The sequence below is a fragment of the Colobus angolensis genome, unplaced genomic scaffold (assembly GCF_000951035.1).
Source record: "Colobus angolensis palliatus isolate OR3802 unplaced genomic scaffold, Cang.pa_1.0 Scaffold219, whole genome shotgun sequence".
NCBI classification, from domain to species: Eukaryota; Metazoa; Chordata; class Mammalia; order Primates; family Cercopithecidae; genus Colobus; species Colobus angolensis.
In genome coordinates this window covers 2843885-2854689 of record NW_012115366.1, presented here as the reverse complement: position 1 = coordinate 2854689, position 10805 = coordinate 2843885, and the positions used below count along the sequence as shown (strand labels likewise).

At 47.7% G+C, this 10805-nt stretch overlaps 1 long non-coding RNA gene across 1 annotated transcript in view; it reads left to right on the top strand.

The window, feature by feature from the left end:
* The first annotated feature begins 4614 nt into the window (after nt 1-4614).
* LOC105512772 overlaps nt 4615-10805 on the top strand; it is a 62659-nt gene continuing 56468 nt past the window's right edge. Inside the window, exons 1-2 of the long non-coding RNA XR_001001913.1 lie at nt 4615-5021; nt 8819-8888. This is a non-coding gene — a long non-coding RNA (uncharacterized LOC105512772). The remainder of the gene's footprint in view (nt 5022-8818; nt 8889-10805) is intronic.

Below are 10805 nucleotides of genomic sequence, written 5' to 3'. Positions count from 1 at the left end.
TTAAAAGATGGATGCCCCTGCCCTGCCCCCCTCAACCTTTGATGCCTGCCCCAATCTGTTTTTCAAAGTTAGTGTCAACACCTTGTCTTTGGTCCCCGAACCCAGCCCAGGGCCTGGCCCCAGTGAGAGGCCCAAGGACTGTCGCTCAGTTCATTTGAAAGATGAACATCCCTGTGATCAAAATAGCACACAAAACAGTGAAAGAAAAGATGTCAAACAGCACAGGATGCCTACAAGGATAAGCCATTATCTGTCATCACTTCATCTCCTGAAATTTCCTCCATCACTTTTCCTCCTCCTCCACCCATGGGAATTGGATACAACCTCACCCCGGAGTCCTTGCCCTGTGACCCTGGGCAAACAGATTCACCACTGAGCCTCTGCTTTGTCATCTGTGAAACAGGGATAGTAGCAGCCTTCGCCTCCTAGAGTTCTGGTGAGGGTTCGATGAGAAAGTAGATTTAAGACTCTTTGCAGCAGTGTGGTGCAGACAGCAGTCGACATAGGCACACACACACACTCACATTGGCACCCACACACTCACATGTCAGGCCAGGTTATTAGAGCAGCTCTACAGTGGTGGGTCTTCTCTTCTGACAAATAATTTTATCAAGTCCCTCTCTTTCTCATTAACCTGAGATAGGTCCCTCTTACCAACCTTTGGGGGATGGGGTCCAACACCCTGGCTTGGGTTTCGGAGTCCTCTGCCTTACACCACCACCTGACATGTTTAAGAACATTTCCTGCTCCTCCCAAGCCCCTACTGGACTCCCTGGCCAGGTTGATCTTCCTCTCCCAAGAAATACGAGATAGCAACTCCTTTGACTTCCCTAACCCCACCATGAGTCATTCCTCCAGTGACTCGGTGTCCTCTCGACCAGACATGAGCTCTGAAACCGGAACTTCACATTCTACCTTTGGGATTCAGCCCCTAAGATAAGGGAGACTAAAGCCCACCATGTGCCACACTGGACTCTGGACACTCGAATTTTTTATTTCATGGAAACTTCACATTCTTTACAAATGGGATGTCAATTTCACAGAGAAGAAAATTGAGGCTCAGAGAGGTGGAGAGTTAATAAGTTCAAAATCTTTCAACCAGTAATTATTTCTCAAGCTCCTACTGGAACCTGGCCCTGTGCAAAATTCTGAGGACACAATGTTGACCAAAAATGGACCACACCCATATGAGCTCATATATGAGGGAGCCCAAGCCATTAGCAATCCCAGTGCCAGGATGAGTGCTGCTGAGAAGGGTGTGACAAACATGACATACAAGTGCAGAATTAACACACTAATGAGTGAGCCAGCAGGGGGGCAAGAGCTGGTTCCAAGAGTAAATGGGCATTTAGAGGCTTTGAAAAAGGAAAGTGAGAATAACATTTTCAAGTTAGAGATCAATCCAGTTAATGTTCTACAAGGCAATAAGGCCATATCTTTGGAGCTATTTTTTTCTGCCAGACAGAAGCCATTTGCACCCCCGCCAGACAAAAGTCTGCAAATTAGCCCCAATCTGGGCCTTAATCAAATACGAAAGACAAACTCAGGTATATTCTTCTACAGAACTAACTAATCCTTCAGTGGGGCTTTTAAACCATGCCCCAGTATGGCAACGAAATGAAGCACTGTCTTATTTTGCCTTATTTCCAAATTTGGGATACTTTGTCTTATTATAAAGGAAAGTATACTGGCTTCATTCAGCCTGCACAGGGCAGAAAAGACTTCTTGAAGGGGAAATCCCTGAATGGAGATCTAAAAAATAAGTAAGAAGCAAAGGAGTGCAAAGGAGCCAGTGCAAAGGAGTTCCAAGGCCTGGCAGAGACCAGCCTTCCCGGTGTGCACTGGCCCCTACTGAGCTCTCCAGCCCGATTCACACCATTCTCTCCATCACTCCCTGCACTGGCAACACCAGCCTCCTGCCAGTTTCTAAAATGAACCACAGGACCCCTGCATGAGCTACTCCCTCTGCCTGCAACATTCCCTGGATCTTTCCTGCTTGTCCTCCAATCCAGAGGCTGGGCTAAGTTCCCTTGTCAAACACTTCCATAGTAACCATGTCCAGCACTTCATTGTAGCCCTCATCACAATTTGTAACTATACATTGGCCCTGTGTGATTACCTGATTAATATCCCTGTCCTCTACTGCCCTAGTTGCTGCCTCAGGGCAAGGAGGGTGTTGATTCACTCGTCAATGTAACTCTTATGCTAAGCCCATAGGAGGCACCCAACAAATATTAGAGGAATGGGAGGATGGACGGAGTGATGAGAAGAAGGAGGACGAGAGGATAGATGGATGGGAAGGAGGGAGGTTGAATGGGTGGCTGGATTGATGCAGGAGAGCATGGACGGGTGGATGGGTGGGAAGGAAGAAAGGAAGGCGGAGAGGGAGGGAGGGAAGAAAGCAAAAGGGGAGAAAGAAGAGCATAAAAGTTGGAGTCTGCTTGGCATCTTAGGAGAACTGAGAGTCCCTGGCTGGCAGGTTTGGAACTAGAAGCAAACCTCAGTACATCTGACTTTTCCCACTGAGTTTCTCTGCCTTTCATCATGATCCTGGGTTCAGGGCAATCACCTTTTTAAAAAAATGATGCACGATCCCCAACAGGCAAGATGCCAATGACCCTTGTCTGAGCCTTTGGTTCCTCTTCTAGAGAAACTGGGGCTATACTTAGAAAACAGGATAAAAGATTGCAAAAATCTGTCTACTCTCAAATTGCGCAACCCTAGTGTGGCTGGTCAGTGGCTCAACTTTGGGAGCTGGCAGGGCTCAGCCTCTCAACAGACTTGTCCTCCTGGCTCTGCTTCAGTGACAACAGGCCAAGCCCTCATGGTAGAAGGTGCCGTTTCCACCAACCTGGGCCTTCTGCCCCCGCAGGCCCTCTCTGGGCAAGGTCAGATGGTGCGGCAGCCGGTCGCATGGATCTGGGCCACAGACGTGTCTCTAGAATGAGGTCGGGTGAGAGTTTAATGGCAAGAAGGCTGCAGCCTGACTAAGGCTGTCGGCTCGATTCTGCCATGGCTTCCCCCATGCCAGTAAATGGACCCTGTGCACATGCAGATTAATGCATTATCACTAATGTTTTGTGCCAGATGCAAAGGCACTTGGGCAGCCAGGCCGAGAGCTGCCATTACCACAGGACCTTTTGCTGGAAAATTTTTCTTGGGGCAATTAAATCTTCAGCTGTCTCCTCCAAGGGAGTGCCAGCTTGCATTTTAATTATCCTCAAAAGAGGGAAGTAGGGGAAAGGACACGAGGCAAAGAATGAAAAAATAACCTGCTTTATAAACTCAGTGGTTTCTCCCCCATCCACTCCACAGTGCCCTTGACCTTTAGACTCTTGCCTCCCAATACCCTTGGAAGGACCCCTTTAAGGGGAAGAAGGGAGAGGAGGTAGGAAAGAGCATTTCTTGAGTGTGGAATAAGTGTTAGTGCACTGCATTATGCCTGGTTAATTTTTAATTTTTTATTATTATTATTATTATTATTGTTATTTTTGTAGAGACAAGGTTTTCCTATGTTGCCCAGACTGGTCTCAAACTCCTGGGCTCAAGTGATCTTCCTGCCTCAGCTGCCCAGTAGCTGGGACTACAGATGCATGCCAACAAGTCCAGCTAATTCTTTTAAAAAATTTTTGTAGAGACTGGGTCTCCTTGTGTTGCCCAGGCTGGTCTTGAATTCCTGGGCTCAAGTGATCCTCCTGCCTCCGTCTCCCAAAGTGCTGGGATTAGAGGTGTGAACCACCATTCCCAGCCTCATGGAAAGTTCGAGAACCGGCAAAACTCATCTCTCAGGTGCTGGTGAAAGGGAAGCAATTGACTAAAAGGGACAAATGGAACTTTTGGGGAACCGGAAATGCTTATCTTGATTGAGGTGATGCTTACATGGGTGTATATATCAGTCAAAACTCATCAAACTGTATACTTACAAATGAGTACATTTTATTGCTTGTAAGTTAATACTTTAATAAAGTTGATTTTAAAATAAATAATAATAAAATAATACGAGTTAATATTTATCTAGACCTTGCTATGTGCCGTCCTAGTTGTGCTTCCTATGTGTTAAGCCCTTTATCCCTCACTCCAATCTGTGACATAGGCACTGAGTGCCCCATTGCCCAGATGAGGACATTGAAACACAGAGAAGTTTGGCAACTTTCTAAAGTGATGCAGTTAGTAAGAGGCAGGGCCTGGGTTCAAATGGAGGCAGATTTTGAGCCTATAGCTGAACAGCGAAGTCCAAGATTCCCAACTGGTTATTACTAGAGGCTGGATTAAATCCAGGTGCCTTTCCAACGTGATGTAACTGGTGGAAGAGGAAAATGCACTGGGGAAATATTTACTCAGCCTCTACTGCAGGTCGAACTCTAGACACAGAGAGCAACCTACAAATCCCAGGCCCTTGTCGGGGAGGAAAGGGATCATGAAATAATCAGAAAAATAAATGCGAAATGCGGCCAGCGATGAAAGCTCCGAAAGTGAGTTTACCCCGGACTGAAATGCGCGATACTAACCGGGAGTGTGAGGAAGCCACGCCCTCCTCACGTATTTGTGCCCAAATGAGCTGCCTCCCCAGCGTGCACCAAATTCCTGAGCCACCTGCTCCGAGCTCGATTTCCCTTTCAAGCTGTGTGTTCTGCGGGGGCAGGGCGAGTTGCAAGGGCTCATCTTTCAGGACAGGCTGCAAAGGTCCTTTGAAGTCATCCGCCCTGCTCTTGGCACCTTGCGCCTGGAGCTGAGCTCTTCCAAAAATGACCCCTGCGCATTCCGCTGGTGCAGCAGTGCAGCCCATACAGTCGCGGTCCAGAGCAGGGGAGGCAGCAGGGCGTGCGACAGCTGGGAGAGCCGAGGCCCTGAGGGAGGACTCTGCCTCCAGCCAAGCAACCAGGCCCTGCGGCCCTCTCCCCACCTCTCTGTGGCCCTGGCTCAAGGAACCGGGACGGGGCTTTCAGGCCTTGAAGGGCAGACCTGCTCCACCAAACATTCCCATCGTTGACAGATGGAGGAACCTGAGCTGGGCGCTGTGGGTATGTTATCCAATTTACTTCTCTCGGTAGCCCTGCACCATCTCCTCTGGTTCCCAGGTGAGCACAGAGAAGCAGATGACTTGCCCAAGATCACACAGTACTGCAGGAATAGAATTGGCGTCTGGACCTCTCCCCTAATATCCCACGGCCTCCAGAATCTCACCTCAGCCCCTTTCCATCCCCTGAAGTAAACACTCTACACCACTTAGTGAATGTTCTTTCGGAAGTCAGAGCCTATAAATTCATTTCCTGGCTTCTCCATTTCCTGGCTGTGTGACCTTAAGCAAGTTTCTTAACCTCTCTGTGTCAGTGTCCTCCTCTGTAGAACGGTGCCAAAAACTGTACCTATCCCAGAAGGTTGCTGTGAAGACCAAATGAGACAAGACAATAAATGTAAAAGTAGTTAAAACTGTGCCCAGATGATAGTGAGCCCTCAAAAACTCATCACTATTCTAATTCCATAGACTTGATTAATTTCTGGTTTTTCATAAGTGAATTTACATCCATACATTTAAGGCACCTTTCCAAGTAAGGTATACAGGTCTACCTCATTCTTTCAAGCAGCTTGGTAACATTCTTATTTTCATTCATTCATTCATTGACCAAACATGCGTAGAGAGGGCAGCTCCTGTACACCAGGCAAGGGCACACAACACACTCAGTCCTTGCTCTGAGTTCTCGTGGGAGGGATAATTGACAAATGCATGAATAAATAGTTGAGAGCATTTCACTTAACATTGAGTGCTATGAAGAAAATAAGATGGGGCCAGGCACTGTGGCTCATGCCTGCAATCTGAGCACTTTGGGAGGCCCAGGCAGGCAGATCATTTGAGGCCAGGCATTCAAGACCAGCCTAGGGTTTTAGTAGAGAAAATCCGTCTCTACTAAAAGTACAAAAAAAAAAAAAGCTGAATGTGGTGGTGCATGTCTGTAATCCCAGCTACTCTGGAGGCTGAGGCACAAGGATTGTTTAAACCTGGGAGGCAGTTTGCAGTGAGCCGAGATCTCACCACTGCACTCCAGCCTGGGTGACAGAGTGAGACTCTGTCTCAAAAAAAAAAAACGAAAAAAGAAAAGATGGACAAAGTGTTAGAGAGATACTGGTTGGGAGAGGGAAAACAATTTACAGACAGTGTGTGAAGTCCCCAGGGATATGTCATTTTACTGCCACCGGAAGGAAGAGAAGGAAGGAGCATGGAGCAGTCCAGGCAGAGGAAGCAGCCAGGGCAAAGGCTAGGAGGCTGGACTAAGCTCAAGTGTGATTCAACTGGAAGTAGAGAATGAGCATTTTTGAAACCAGGTTGGAGAGTCAGGCCAGGGCCCAATGAGACAGTGCCTGTGGATTTTATCCTGAGAGATGTGTGAAGTCCCTGAACCCGGGGGTCCTGCAGCTGTGTAGGAATGGATTGGAGAGGCACCAGTGGAGGAACCAGGAAATTTGTCAGGCTACAGGATTCAGAGGCACGGGCAAGAGGCAATGGTGGAAGGGCCTAGGGACGCAGCCTCCAGCCCAGAAGTTGCCTCGGTGGCAGAGCCCACGGGACCAGCTGATGGGGAAGACAGAGTTGAAGGAAAAGAAGAAACAAGTTACCACTGACAGATGTCACCATAATAATTTAATTAACGAATTCCCTATTGATGGAGAGCTGGACTGTTTCTATTTTTTCCCTACTTGCACACAATTTTGTCTTAAACATTATTGCATAGATATCCCCAGATGTGAGATGCTTGGATCAAAGGCGTGAATGTTTTTTTGTTCTGTTTGTTTTGTTTTGTTTTTATCACATCCAGATGGCCACATTGCCTCCATTCCACTTGTGTCCAGCAAGCAAGAGCTCCAGTTTCTACCCTGGAACTTTCTCCTCCTGCTGTGCTCCTGGGAACACTCTGCCCAACCCCTCCACCTCTGGCACAGACCCAGTCTCCAATGCATTTGTATTTCTTGCTGCAATCTGGAATTATAGGTTAAGAAGAAAACCTCAGAACCAGGCTAAGCGGCTAAAAAGACTGCCCAGGGGCCTCTTTTTCCAGCAGGAGGCAGAGAGAGGCTTCCAGCACCCTGAAGAGGGCCAATTTACCCTTATTCTTCCAAATACAAGGAATTGGGTTTTTTGTTGTTTTTTTTCCCCCCCTGTTCAGCCCTGAAAACAAGCCAGGGCATTGAGAAGGCCATGAAAACAAGTGGTGAAAACAAGCCCTGAGGTTACAGGAAACCCTTCTCCCCATCACTCTCTGAGCAGCGGGAAGGAAGGGAGCCACTGTCCTCTGGGTCCTCTGCCCTTCAGCCCCTCTGGAGCCCCACTGGCCTTCCCCATCTCACATCTGATCAATGCCCCCTGGTTGTGGCCACCACCTGCTGCCTGACCCCTATTCCATGCCAGCTTTTGCTACCAGAGTTTCCTTTTCATAAGTGGCCTTTTTAAAGGAAGTATTTTCTTTTAATCAGCAGTCACTGCATCTACAACAGTGCTGAAGCAGAATTTTGTTATTTTCCCATCACTTAGCGCTTATTCGTTCCATTTATTTGGAGGAAGAGTCACTAAGATTTCAGAGATAGGTAACTAGCTTGTATGCGGTATCTGATTTTCACTTTGGCATTTGGAGATGCTTTTGAAGGTGGTTTATGTTATCTTTCCAAGACTTACCTGGTGAGTTACTTAATCGAGAGGATTTTGAAACATACTGCTTCTTAATATCTTGTCTTTTGTTTTTGTTTTGTTTTTTTGAGACAGAGTCTTACTCTATCACCCAGGCTGGAGTGCAGTGTCATGATCTCGGCTCACAGCAACCTCTGCCTCCCCAGTTCAAGCGATTCTCCTACCTCAGCCTCCCAAGTAGCTGGGATTACAGGTGCACACCAGCACACCTGGCTAATTTTTGTGTTTTTGGTAGAGACGGGGTTTTGCCATGTTGGCCAGGCTGGTCTCGAACTCCTGACCTCAAGTGGTCCACCCACCTTGGCTCCCCAAAGTGCCGGGATTACAGGCGTGAGCCATTGTACACGGCCTATCTTGTCTTTTAAAACAAGTGACTTTTTTTTTTATAGCAAAATAAATGGATAGCAACTCTTGGACACTGCTAGTAACTATTATTAATTGACTGCTTAGGAAATGTCAGCTGCCAGCCTGGGCTCATTCCCGTTGGATCTTCTGTGCAACTCTCTAAGGGAGGTGTGAATTTTTGTATACATTTAATGTGTGAGGATACCAAGGCATGGAGAAGTTGACTACTATTAGTAACTTACCCAAAGTTACAGACCAGGGCAGAACTGAGGTGCTGATTCCATATTCCCCAGGGCCCTTCCTTTGTAACCATGGTTACAAAGCCTCTCGGAGGGAAGGCGGCGAGTTCTCCTACAAGTCAATGCAGCAGCGACATGGGTGGGGGTGGCAGACAGATACATGTTCTTGTTTGTCCTTACTCTTATCCGTGGCAGCTCTTCCTTCCAACTGCTGGTCCAGCTGATCCATGGGCCTTCCAAGTCCACACTAGAGGTAGAATCCCTTGTTCTAGATGACTCCTAGAGGCTCGGCATCTCTAATTCTCTGATGGGATGCTGACTAAGGCACAGGGGTTTCAATTCTATTTGGGAAGTGACTTGTTCCCCTCCATCTAGACTAGACATATTTTAACAAATAAAAATATAGGACCCCCAATCACATTTGAATTTCAGAAAAATAATGAATACTTCTAGCATATATCATGCAATATTTGAGATATAAAAATCACTTGCTGTTTGTCTGAAGTTCAAATGGAACTGGGCATAGATATCCTGTATTTTCTCTGTCCCCCAATAGATGCCCTTCCAGAGAGACCTGCCAGACTGAGCCGCTTCCATCAGCCAGACATGAGAATAAGGGTATTTAGGTAAGTGCTTGGTCGGCGTGGAAGAGTCTTGGGGAACTGCGTGGGATGGGACAGGCTGACAAACCTTACAGGGCCTCAGTTTCCCTGTCTTGGGTTACAATGTGGAGCTTGGAAATCCCCAAGGAGCCCACTGTCCACACACTGACGGTCACTGCTTTTAACATAAAGTCCAGCTTCCCTAGCGAGGCATTGAAAGGTCCTGTCTGCCACCCCACCTCGCCTCCTGCCCAGCTCACAGAGCCACCTGGAAGGACTTCAGAGTCCCCCTCAAAACAATCTCTTCTCACCTTCACTCTTCTCCTTGCCTGGAGAGCCTCTCCCTCCCTTGTGTGCTGTTTAAACTCCTATCCACCCTTTATGCCTTTAATGCCCCCTCCTCCCAGAAGCCTTCCCTGAACACTACAGGAAGAGAGGCAGTTGCTCTCACTTCCCTGTCTCTTTGGGCCTCTTTGACAGTTCGATTACAATAAAATTACACCTTATGCAAGTGTAACATGTTCTTCAGACAAAAGAAAAAAGAAAAAAATACAGAAAAACAAGAAGAGAGAAAGAAATTAGGTAAGAACCATGTGACCCAATGGGCACACACCCTAAATGGTTATGAGATAGAGGCAGAATCTGCTCTCTGAGGCTCAGTCTCCATAGACCCCTCATCCTACAACTACCTAAGGACAAGTCTTTTTTTTTTTTTTTTTTTTTTTTTGAGACGGAGTCTCGCTCTGTCGCCCGGGCTGGAGTGCAGTGGCCGGATCTCAGCTCACTGCAAGCTCCGCCTCCCGGGTTTACACCATTCTCCTGCCTCAGCCTCCCGAGTAGCTGGGACTACAGGCGCTGCCACCTCGCCCGGCTAGCTTTTTGTATTTTTTAGTAGAGACGGGGTTTCACCGTGTTAGCCAGGATGGTCTCGAACTCCTGACCTCATGATCCGCCCGTCTCGGCCTCCCAAAGTGCTGGGATTACAGGCTTGAGCCACCGCGCCCGGCCAGGACAAGTCTTTTAAGATGAGCTGGAAAAAAAAAAAAAAAACCTAGCAGTATAGTGGGAAAGAATGAGGGATTTGGTAGACCAGACTAGCTTAAATTCAGACTCCAGCTCTGCTGCTTCCTGGCTGTATAACCCTGAACAGGCTGCTAACTCCTCTGTGCCCGGGGCTCCTCGTCTGTAAAGTGGGTGTAAGTACCAACCTCACAAGGTTGTTGAGAGGATAAAATGAGCTTAACACCTGTGAAGTGCTCACAGTAGCTCCTCATACACACCGGCATTAGATTATATTATGATCTAATATTACCCCAGCCAGTACCCTCTGTGGAAGCTCCAGAGCTGCAGGGAACGCTAACTGTGCTGGACTCACTAGGAGACAAAATATCAGCGCCCATCCTAGTGTCTCTGAGGATTTGCCAGGGCTACTTTTCATTACACTTGGTTTTTGTTTTCCAAGCTGACTCAACTGAGTAGCACCCTCAGAGAAATCTAACCATCAGATAGACAGTCCTGGGTGAAAATTCCCATCCACCATTTCTCTAGTAGTTGTGTGACCTTTGGCGAGTCACACTTTGTGTGAGCTCTGCTCACTTCACCTGTCAAATGGAGACGATGACACCCACCCCCAGGGCACGAGGAGTTAACACCTGTGCTGATGCCTGCTACCTGGTAGACGCCTGATACCAAGGCCGCTGTGATTAATTTACTCTTTCCACAGCAGCTGTTGTTACACTGCGTTTCATTTTCAGTTTACATGCTCTTCACCCCACAGCCTGGGAACTCACAAGGACGGGGATTCCTTCCAGTCAGCTCAGGCTTCCATGGTCAGGTCTGTACCAAAAACCAGGGAGGCACTCAAATATGAGGGAGGGAGGGAGGGAGGGAGGGAGGAAAGAAGGAAGGAAGGAAGGAAGGAAGGAAGGAAGGAAGGAAGGA